The 9,486-nt window shown below is 43.7% G+C and overlaps 1 long non-coding RNA gene across 3 annotated transcripts in view; it reads left to right on the forward strand.

Moving 5' to 3' along the window:
- LOC141095433 (uncharacterized) overlaps nucleotides 1-8,929 on the forward strand; it is a 125,355-nt gene extending 116,426 nt beyond the window's left edge. For 2 of the 3 annotated variants that reach the window (XR_012233381.1, XR_012233380.1), the window contains exon 5: nucleotides 7,888-8,929. This is a non-coding gene — a long non-coding RNA (uncharacterized lncRNA). Of the gene's footprint in view, nucleotides 1-5,369; nucleotides 5,521-7,887 lie in introns of all 3 variants that reach the window. The other variant, XR_012233382.1, reaches the window with a different exon arrangement.
- Nucleotides 8,930-9,486: the final 557 nt, after the last annotated feature.

Consider the following 9,486-nt stretch of genomic DNA (forward strand, 5'->3'; position numbering starts at 1 on the left):
ACGGATCGGAGATGATTTTAGGGCTGGGGACGGTCGAGTCTCTTTGTCCAGAGCGATCTGCCGTCTGTCCCATTTGACCGGATTTCCTTGCAGACTTCCTGTGTGAGCATGGTTCCACTTTACACAGGGTATGCCTGCTGTCAGGGTCTCTAGGACCTTTATTGTGGTCTTTTTTGGATATTCGATCTCGCCATAGCTGACGAACCCTGTTCCTGGTGTCTCTTTTCCTTCTTCTGGTAAAACGAGATTCTTGTTTTGGGATCTAACTTGACTCCCAGGAATTTTTCCCGGGTATCAGGCTGCGTTGTTCAGGATCCAACCTAGGTTTCCGAGCGTGGCGATTACCCCGAGTTGTCTTCTTAGCTCTGATGCTGAGAAAGTCGTACAGGTATGGCACGATGATTATGCTGCCTCTTAAGTGTGCCCTGATCTTGGCGACCCACTTCGTAAACCCCGGGGTGCTGAAGCTAGGCCGAAGGCAGAGCCTGAAACTAAAATGGTAGTATCTGCTTCCCATTTCTAGTGTGAACCGCAGGAACCTCTGAGGGTGAGGGTGTATGGGAACATGATAGTATGCACTCCTGGATCTATTGTGCATATTGCGGCGTTCTGACCTATCCGAGGAATGGTGGTTTTCGGGACTCCTTTCGAAACTTTGTGTCGGATCCCTTGGTTTAGTGGTTCTAAATTTATAATGGTCCGACTCTCCCCCGGAGGTGTTTTTTTTTGTAGAGAGTTGAATAGTGGCCCTGACCTCTCTCTGTTCCTAAAACCGGGACCATTACTTCTGATCTTAGTAGATCTTTTACGTCTGCCCATATAGGGTCTATAAGGGTTTTGGGCCAGGATTTGTAACTACAAACCGTGCTGGGGGGAGTTATAAATTCGAGGGTATAGCACTGGGAACCTGTATTCAGGATCCGATGGTCTTGGGGGATGAGCCCCCTGCTCCGAGAAGTGTTTTGAGGCAACCCCCAACCAGTATGGCGTCACTGCCTGTTGCAGGAACTTTGTCCTGAGCGAGAAGTGGTATCCTACTCTTCCCCCCTTCTGGTGATCCTAGCGAGCCGATTTCTCCTCTTTCTATAATCCTGCCTTTGGAAAGGACGGACCTCTGAAGGGAAACCCTTTGTCTTTCCACGAGACTGTTTAATGTCGGTGGCATTCTCCAATGTTGTATATAAGACCGGTCCAACTACCTTCCCGCTTGAGAAGGTATGGTACCTAACTTATTTTTTGACTGGTAAACCCCTGACCAGATCTTCATCCATAAGGCTTGGTGAGCCGTCTTGGGTAAAGAATTATTCCTGGCCACAAAACACACCGATTCAGCTGAAGCATCCAACAGGAATCTAGCTGCAACTCTCACAGGGGAAGGTCCTCTAAGAAATCACTTCTAGGGGTTTTCCCTGTATCTTGGTGCTCTAACTGGTCGATCCTAGAAACATGGATCTGGCAACCGATATGCCCTATTTGCCACCGCCGACCCAAGCCCTCTTTAGGAGCCTGTCAGCCTCATGTCCCTGGGTCTTTTGGGACTAGAGGAATCTTCAAAGGGAATTGAAGTGTTCCTTGACACCCTGCCTTGGGGTGTCGATCTTAGGAACTCCATCCCAAGTGTTAGCCTGGTTGAGGGTAGGCGAGCCTGACGTCTCAAGGGACTACGAGCCACTTCTCCGCGTCCTCCCATTCCTCTAGAATGATTTATACTCGTCCAATGACCGACCGGATTCTCATCATGGCCGCTTAGCGGCTGACACCTGACTAGCGCAAATAAGGAAAAGGAACAGCATCCGATCCAGGTGAAAAATCGTATCAAAAATTTATTCTGCCAGTATAAAATACAACGTTTCGGCCATATTGTGGCCTTTTTCAAGCATAACATAGCAGCACATATGGTGGCCTTTTATAGTGTGGCACAGCCAATCACCATTTAGGTAACACCCATCATAGAAAATTCATACATAAAATACATCCATCAGATACATATATATTCAACATCACAGTTTATCTGGTCATTATCAATAATGGTCATGATCATATTAGAAATATTACAAAAACAATTCATACGTAAACAACCATCCCCAAATCAGCCCACCAATAGTCGTCATGCATCAAAGGTATCCATGGAAATAATGCACCAATCACTTGCAATGATACATATCCATGTAGAAACCGCCAATCCCTATTCACATAATAGTGGCGCCAACCCCAAAGGACCAATCATGTGAGGACTCACACATCCATGTATCGGCAATGTTCCCTCTCACCCACATGACATCATCAGCAGGAGCCAAGCTGTATCAGAGGCACAACCCAGTGACGCGCACCACCAGATCACGGCGCGCGCGCCGCCCATCCCTGCAGGTCCGGTCACGTGACGCCTCCGTCACAGAGCACCGCGCTTGCGCAGTGCCATGCAAAGGACGCAGCCACACGAACCGCCCACCGGGGGGACCGCACACGCGCAGAGACCCGGAGCACGCAGTCACACAAGGCACCCCCTCACAAGCTCGCGCCTGCGCTGATGAACAAAAACAAGTGTAATACCGCACTTGAATAAATGAGTCCACACAAATAGGCCAAAATGCTCCCATACAGAGCAACATATAAGAAACATTAGGAATCAAGTAACCACATCCATAGTAACTTTAATGATATTCCATACTTTACAGAATCCTTTAGTCACATGCGTAGTACATTGTATAAGGAGCAAAACGGGGATAATTATAAAAAAGAAAAAAACAAAAAAAGAAAGGAAAAGAGGGCATGGGGAATGGCAGGCAAGAAATAACGGCAAAAAATCTCAAAGGACAACATCCTCTTCATAATTCAGGACTGTTCAGTCCCCGTGTCCTCCACTCCATCCAAATATATAACCTATAAACACAAAAAACAAATAAACAAACATTTAATTAAAAGACTATAAAAGGCCACATGAACAAATATTCACCGACATCCAAGGATAATGACACAGAGCAAAGGATTAGGTGACACAAATATGTAAATTATAATCCAAGTTCAAACCCCTTGGTTGCAATGTATCGAGAATCGATATCCATCTCAACTCTTTTTTCTTCAACACCTTAACCCTATCATCCCCACGTCTCAATGCAGGAATCCCATCTATTACTCTAAATCGTAACTGATTCACTGAATGTCTGCACTCCAAAAAATGCTTCGGAATCGGCAACTCCACAAGTTTAGTCCTAATCGTACTCTTATGCTTACTAATTCGAGCCCTAATCTCCATGGTGGTCTCTCCTATATACATAAGCCCGCATGGGCACAAAATCAAGTAAATCACAAAACTCGACGAACACGTATACCTTTCTTTTATCAACATTTTTTTTCCAGTTCGTGGGTGATTAAAACTATCCCCTTTAACATGTTGCCACAACAGGCACATCCCAAGCATGGGAAATTGCCCATTTTAGGAGGACATATTGTCCTTTGTATGTTGACTTTTGATGAACCAATATCTGACCTTACCAATCTATCTTTAAGATTGTGTCCATGTCTATATGAAAGCAATGGCCTGTCCACAAATTCTGATATCTGAGGCAGACCCTTCTGTAAGAGGCTCCAATGCTTGTTCAGGATACCTCCAATCCTGCCACTAACTGGGCAATACGTTGAGACAAAAGGAACACTTCTCGTAGGCCCTTTAGTTCGCTTACGGCTAGAATCCTCCACCGATATATTTTGAGCCTTAACTCTATAAGAATTAACTCTATCCATCGGGTATTAACACATTTTGTACACATCTGGTCCAATCTTAAATCCAACTTGTCATCCTCTTTGACAATCCTCCGTACACGCAACATCTGACTCCATGGAAGTGACTCCACCATCCGTCTTGGGTGATTACTATCATATACCAAAAGACTATTCCTATCTGTCTCTTTTACAAAAAGATCAGTATACAGAGACTCATCTTTCTTATAGACCAATGTGACCAAAAATTGGACCTGATCATAAGAGTGGGTCAATGTAAACTTCAACTCAGAAAATACATTGTTCAATTCATTTTGAAAGTCAAGAAGATCCTCCAGACTACCATCCCAGATACAGAAGATATCGTCGATGTAGCGCCACCAGGCCCGGACATGGCACCAGTGGGTGGAATTGTACACATACTGGTCCTCGAATACTGCCATATAGATGTTAGCATAGGTTGGGGCCACATTGGACCCCATGGCGGTACCCCGCAACTGTAGGTAATAAATAATAGTTTTTGTAATATTTCTAATATGATCATGACCATTATTGATAATGACCAAATAAATTGTGACGTTGAATATATATGTATCTGATGGATGTATTTTATGTATGAATTTTCTATGATGGGTGTTATCTAAATGGTGATTGGCTGTGCCACACTATAAAAGGCCACCATATGTGCTGTTATGTTATGCTTGAAAAAGGCCACAATATGGCCGAAACGTTGTATTTTATACTGGCAGAATAAATTTTTGATACGATTTTTCACCTGGATCGAATGCTGTTCCTTTTCCTTATTTGGACTATTGTTCATTCGGGTCCATGAACCTTTGAACCTGCATCTACTCCTCCGCTGTGCTGTCGGCTGCCTCTTTGCTACATATTGTTTGGACTCTGGTGGACTTGAACCGGATTGAATATGGAAATTGTCAATCCAGAGGTGGGTGAACTGGACACTGCCATGATTTTTTCCTACACAGAGGATGATGCGAAAAGGATCTTGTCTGGAGCCTGGACAGATATGTCCTTTTTAAACAAACCTACTGCTGATATGCTTAAAAAGAAATATGAAACAGAAAAAAGGAAATGCATATCATATGAATTACATGCTACTACACTATGTGAATATTATAAAGTCCGTAGGATTCCACGTGGTTTAAGACCGCATTTACGTCCTACATTGCTTGCAGATAATTCACAATTTTGCAGTAGGTTTGAGTCTATCACAAACAAGTTTGCATTTGATTTAATGGTTCTGAATATTGAGTTTCTCCATATAGAGGTTGAATCTGTGAAGAGAAACATTGTCGATCTGGAGCAGCAATTGACAGCTGAATTGACAGCACAGGAGGTTGACTTATTTAAATCTCAGTTGGAGGATAAGTTGGTGAAATATCGAGGTGATATAGAGAAAACGAAACGTACGAAATGGTTTCGTGATGCTGGTGATTATAGATCTGGTCGTGTTTTCTCATGGCAAATGGGTTTGCAGAATACTCCATATCCTAGGAGAGATCGGTCTTTGCCAATACGTAGAAGGAGGAGACCACCAGTTAAAGATCAAAGATTTGGGTTCACTACTGCTGAGTCTGATTCAACGGATGACTCTAATATGGGTGCAGCGTCTTCATCTTCTATTTTTTTAGGAAAAGACAAGATGGACAATATAACAAGAAAAGGAGGACCCGTCGAGGAGGTAGAAAGCACAGGAGAAAGGGGAATGTCACGCAAAGCACTGATGCGAACGAGGAATATGGAGGTGAAAAAGAGAGTCCAGTAACACAGAGAGACTTGGTGGTAAATATCTCGTCGTGTGTGCTATCTGAAGTGGACTATGGGGTATTGTCTAAGGGATTGTCGTTCTTTCCCACAAATTCCCTGGATTGGTTTGAAATCGAGTGTGATTTGTTCTCTTTTTTTAGGAGGCTACGTTGGCATCCTTTTTCTTTGATAAGGAAGAAAGATCATGTGCAGTTAATGATGATGATAAATCTACTGGTTTTACGCTTCAGGGTATTGCATTATACAGTAAGAGTAATTTTCAACCACCTGTTAGGAATAACTTTGTTGAATCGTATATTCAGTTGGTAGAGAGAGATATTACACAATTAAAGGGAGAGTTTCGGGGTCAACATAGGGGGAACCTTACATACTCTGAAAAACAGGCATTGGATAATCTTTCAAAAAATACTGCTATTACAATAAAAGCTGCAGATAAAGGTGGAGCGGTAGTTGTTATGGATACAGACAAATATAGGATGGAGATTCTTGGCCAACTTTCTGACACTGCAGTGTATGTTAGATTGACTAGTGATCCCACTTCTCGTTTTTTGAGTGAATTGTGGCTCTTAGTGGATGAGTCCCTACTCAATGGACTCATTGATCAGAAGTTATCGGAATTTTTGGTGGTTGATGCCCCCCCAGATACCAATACTATATACGTTACCGAAAATACATAAAAATTTGGAGAATCCACCTGGGCGTCCCATAGTATCTGGGAGGGGGTCATTATGTAGTAAGGTTTCGATTTTTCTTGACAAAGTATTGCGGCGTTTTGCTACCTCAGCACAGTCTTACATCATAGACACGACTGATTTTTTGCAGAAAATTAGTGACGTTAAAGTTACTTCTCATATGGTGCTTGCATCTTTTGATGTGGTTTCTCTGTATACGTCCATTGAGCATGACAGGGGTTTGGAGGCCGTCGATGTGGTGCTGACAGGCTCGGACATTGCACCGGAGTGTGCACAGCTGGTCCTAGCACTGTTAGGTTTCATCCTCAGGAGGAATTTTTTCCTCTTTGGAGATGACTATTACCTACAGTTGCGGGGTACCGCCATGGGGTCCAATGTGGCCCCAACCTATGCTAACATCTATATGGCAGTATTCGAGGACCGGTATGTGTACAATTCCACCCACTGGTGCCATGTCCGGGCCTGGTGGCGCTACATCGACGATATCTTCTGTATCTGGGATGGTAGTCTGGAGGATCTTCTTGACTTTCAAAATGAATTGAACAATGTATTTTCTGAGTTGAAGTTTACATTGACTCACTCTTATGATCAGGTCCAATTTTTGGACACATTGGTGTATAAGAAAGGTGAGTCTCTGTATACTGATCTTTTTGTAAAAGAGACAGATAGGAATAGTCTTTTGGTGTATGATAGTAATCATCCAAGACGGATGGTGGAGTCACTTCCATGGAGTCAGATGTTGCGTGTACGGAGGATTGTCAAAGAGGATGACAAGTTGGATTTAAGATTGGACCAGATGTGTACAAAATTTGTTAATAGGGGCTACCCGATGGATAGAGTTAATTCTTATAGAGTTAAGGCTCAAAATATATCGGTGGAGGATTCTAGCCGTAAGCGAACTAAAGGGCCTACGAGACGTGTTCCTTTTGTCTCAACATATTGCCCAGTTAGTGGCAGGATTGGAGGTATCCTGAACAAGCATTGGAGCCTCTTACAGAAGGGTCTGCCTCAGATATCAGAATTTGTGGACAGGCCATTGCTTTCATATAGACGTGGACACAATCTTAAAGATAGATTGGTAAGGTCAGATATTGGTTCATCAAAAGTCAACATACAAAGGACAATATGTCCTCCTAAAATGGGCAATTTCCCATGCTTGGGATGTGCCTGTTGTGGCAACATGTTAAAGGGGGATAGTTTTAATCACCCCCGAACTGGAAAAAATTTTTTGATAAAAGAAAGGTATACGTGTTCGTCGAGTTTTGGGATTTACTTGATTTTGTGCCCATGTGGGCTCATGTATATAGGAGAGACCACCATGGAGATTAGGGCTCGAATTAGTAAGCATAAGAGTACGATTAGGACTAAACTTGTGGAGTTGCTGATTCCGAAGCATTTTTTGGAGTGCAGACATTCAGTGAATCAGTTACGATTTAGAGTAATAGATGGTGTTCCTGCATTGAGACGTGGGGGTGATAGGGTTAAGGTGTTGAAGAAAAAAGAGTTGAGATGGATATCGATTCTCGATACATTGCAACCAAGGGGTTTGAATTGGATTATAATTTACATATTTGTGTCACCTAATCCTTTGCTCTGTGTCATTATCCTTGGATGTGGGTGAATATTTGTTCATGTGGCCTTTTATGTTCTTTTAATTAAATGTTTGTTTATTTGTTTTTTGTGTTTATAGGTTATATATTTGGATGGAGTGGAGGACACAGGGACTGAACAGTCCTGAATTATGAAGAGGATGTTGTCCTTTGAGATTTTTTGTCGTTATTTCTTGCCTGCCATTCCCCGTGCCCGCTTTTCCTTTCTTTTTTTGTTTTTTCTTTTTTATAGTTATCCCCAGTTTGCTCCTTATACAATGTACTACGCATGTGACTAAAGGATTCCGTAAAGTATGGAATATCATTAAAGTTACTATGGATGTGGTTACTTGATTCCTAATGTTTCTTATATGTTGCTCTGTATGGGAGCATTTTGGCCTATTTGTGTGGACTAATTTATTCAAGTGCGGTATTTCACTTGTTTTTGTTCATCAGCGCAGGCGCGAGCTGTGAGGGGGTGCCTTGTGTGACTGCGTGCTCCGGGTCTCTGCGCGTGCGCGGTCCCCCCGGTGGGCGGTTCGTGTGGCTGCGTCCCTTGCATGGCACTGCACAAGCGCGGTGCTCTGTGACGGAGGCGTCACGTGACCGGACCTGCAGGGATGGGCGGCGCAGGCGCCGTGACCTGGTGGTGCGCGTCACTGGGTTGCGCCTCTGATACAGCTTGGCTCCTGCTGATGATGTCATGTGGGTGAGAGGGAACATTGCCGATACATGGATGTGTGAGTCCTCACATGATTGGTCCTTTGGGGTTGGCGCCACTATTATGTGAATAGGGATTGGCGGTTTCTACATGGATATGTATCATTGCAAGTGATTGGTGCATTATTTCCATGGATACCTTTGATGCATGACGACTATTGGTGGGCTGATTTGGGGATGGTTGTTTACGTATGAAATGTTTTTGTAATATTTCTAATATGATCATGACCATTATTGATAATGACCAGATAAACTGTGATGTTGAATATATATGTATCTGATGGATGTATTTTATGTATGAATTTTCTATGATGGGTGTTACCTAAATGGTGATTGGCTGTGCCACACTATAAAAGGCCACCATATGTGCTGTTATGTTATGCTTGAAAAAGGCCACAATATGGCCGAAACGTTGTATTTTATACTGGCAGAATAAATTTTTTTTACGATTTTTCACCTGGATCGGATGCTGTTCCTTTTCCTTATTTGGACTATTGTTCATTCGGGTCCATCAACCTGCATCTACTCCTCCACTGTGCTGTCGGCTGCCTCTTTGCTACCTGATCAGCGCAGTCCGCTCAGCCCAACACCTCTTAGTGTGGGGTGGATGACTGAGAAGGTAGCAGTCCTGGGACGGAGGTGTGAATCTCCTTTCTCACCTCTGTGCGCATCTCAGCAAAGAAGAGATCTATTCGCCCCTGATGTGTATGACCCATGTGATCTGCGATTGCGGACTTGTCCGCACGTGGGATAGGTGTATTAGGCGTCGAGTTTCCCCCACTGCAGAGGGGGAATCTCAAGCCATGTTCTCTGCGGTCTCCCATTCCTTTGCAGCCCCAGAGATTCCTGCTCAGCAGAGACGTTGCAAAATGCATGACCCGTGACTCCGGGCTGGTCTCCCATTCGGGTCCCGGCCCAGGCTCAAGCTGCCTAGCGGCCACCACCTGTCGAATGCACTGATGCTCAGGCTAGAATGGCCG

The sequence above is a fragment of the Dendrobates tinctorius genome, unplaced genomic scaffold (genome assembly GCF_039654945.1).
Source record: "Dendrobates tinctorius isolate UK_male_01 unplaced genomic scaffold, ASM3965494v1 ptg000070l, whole genome shotgun sequence".
In the NCBI taxonomy this organism is placed as follows: domain Eukaryota; kingdom Metazoa; phylum Chordata; class Amphibia; order Anura; family Dendrobatidae; genus Dendrobates; species Dendrobates tinctorius.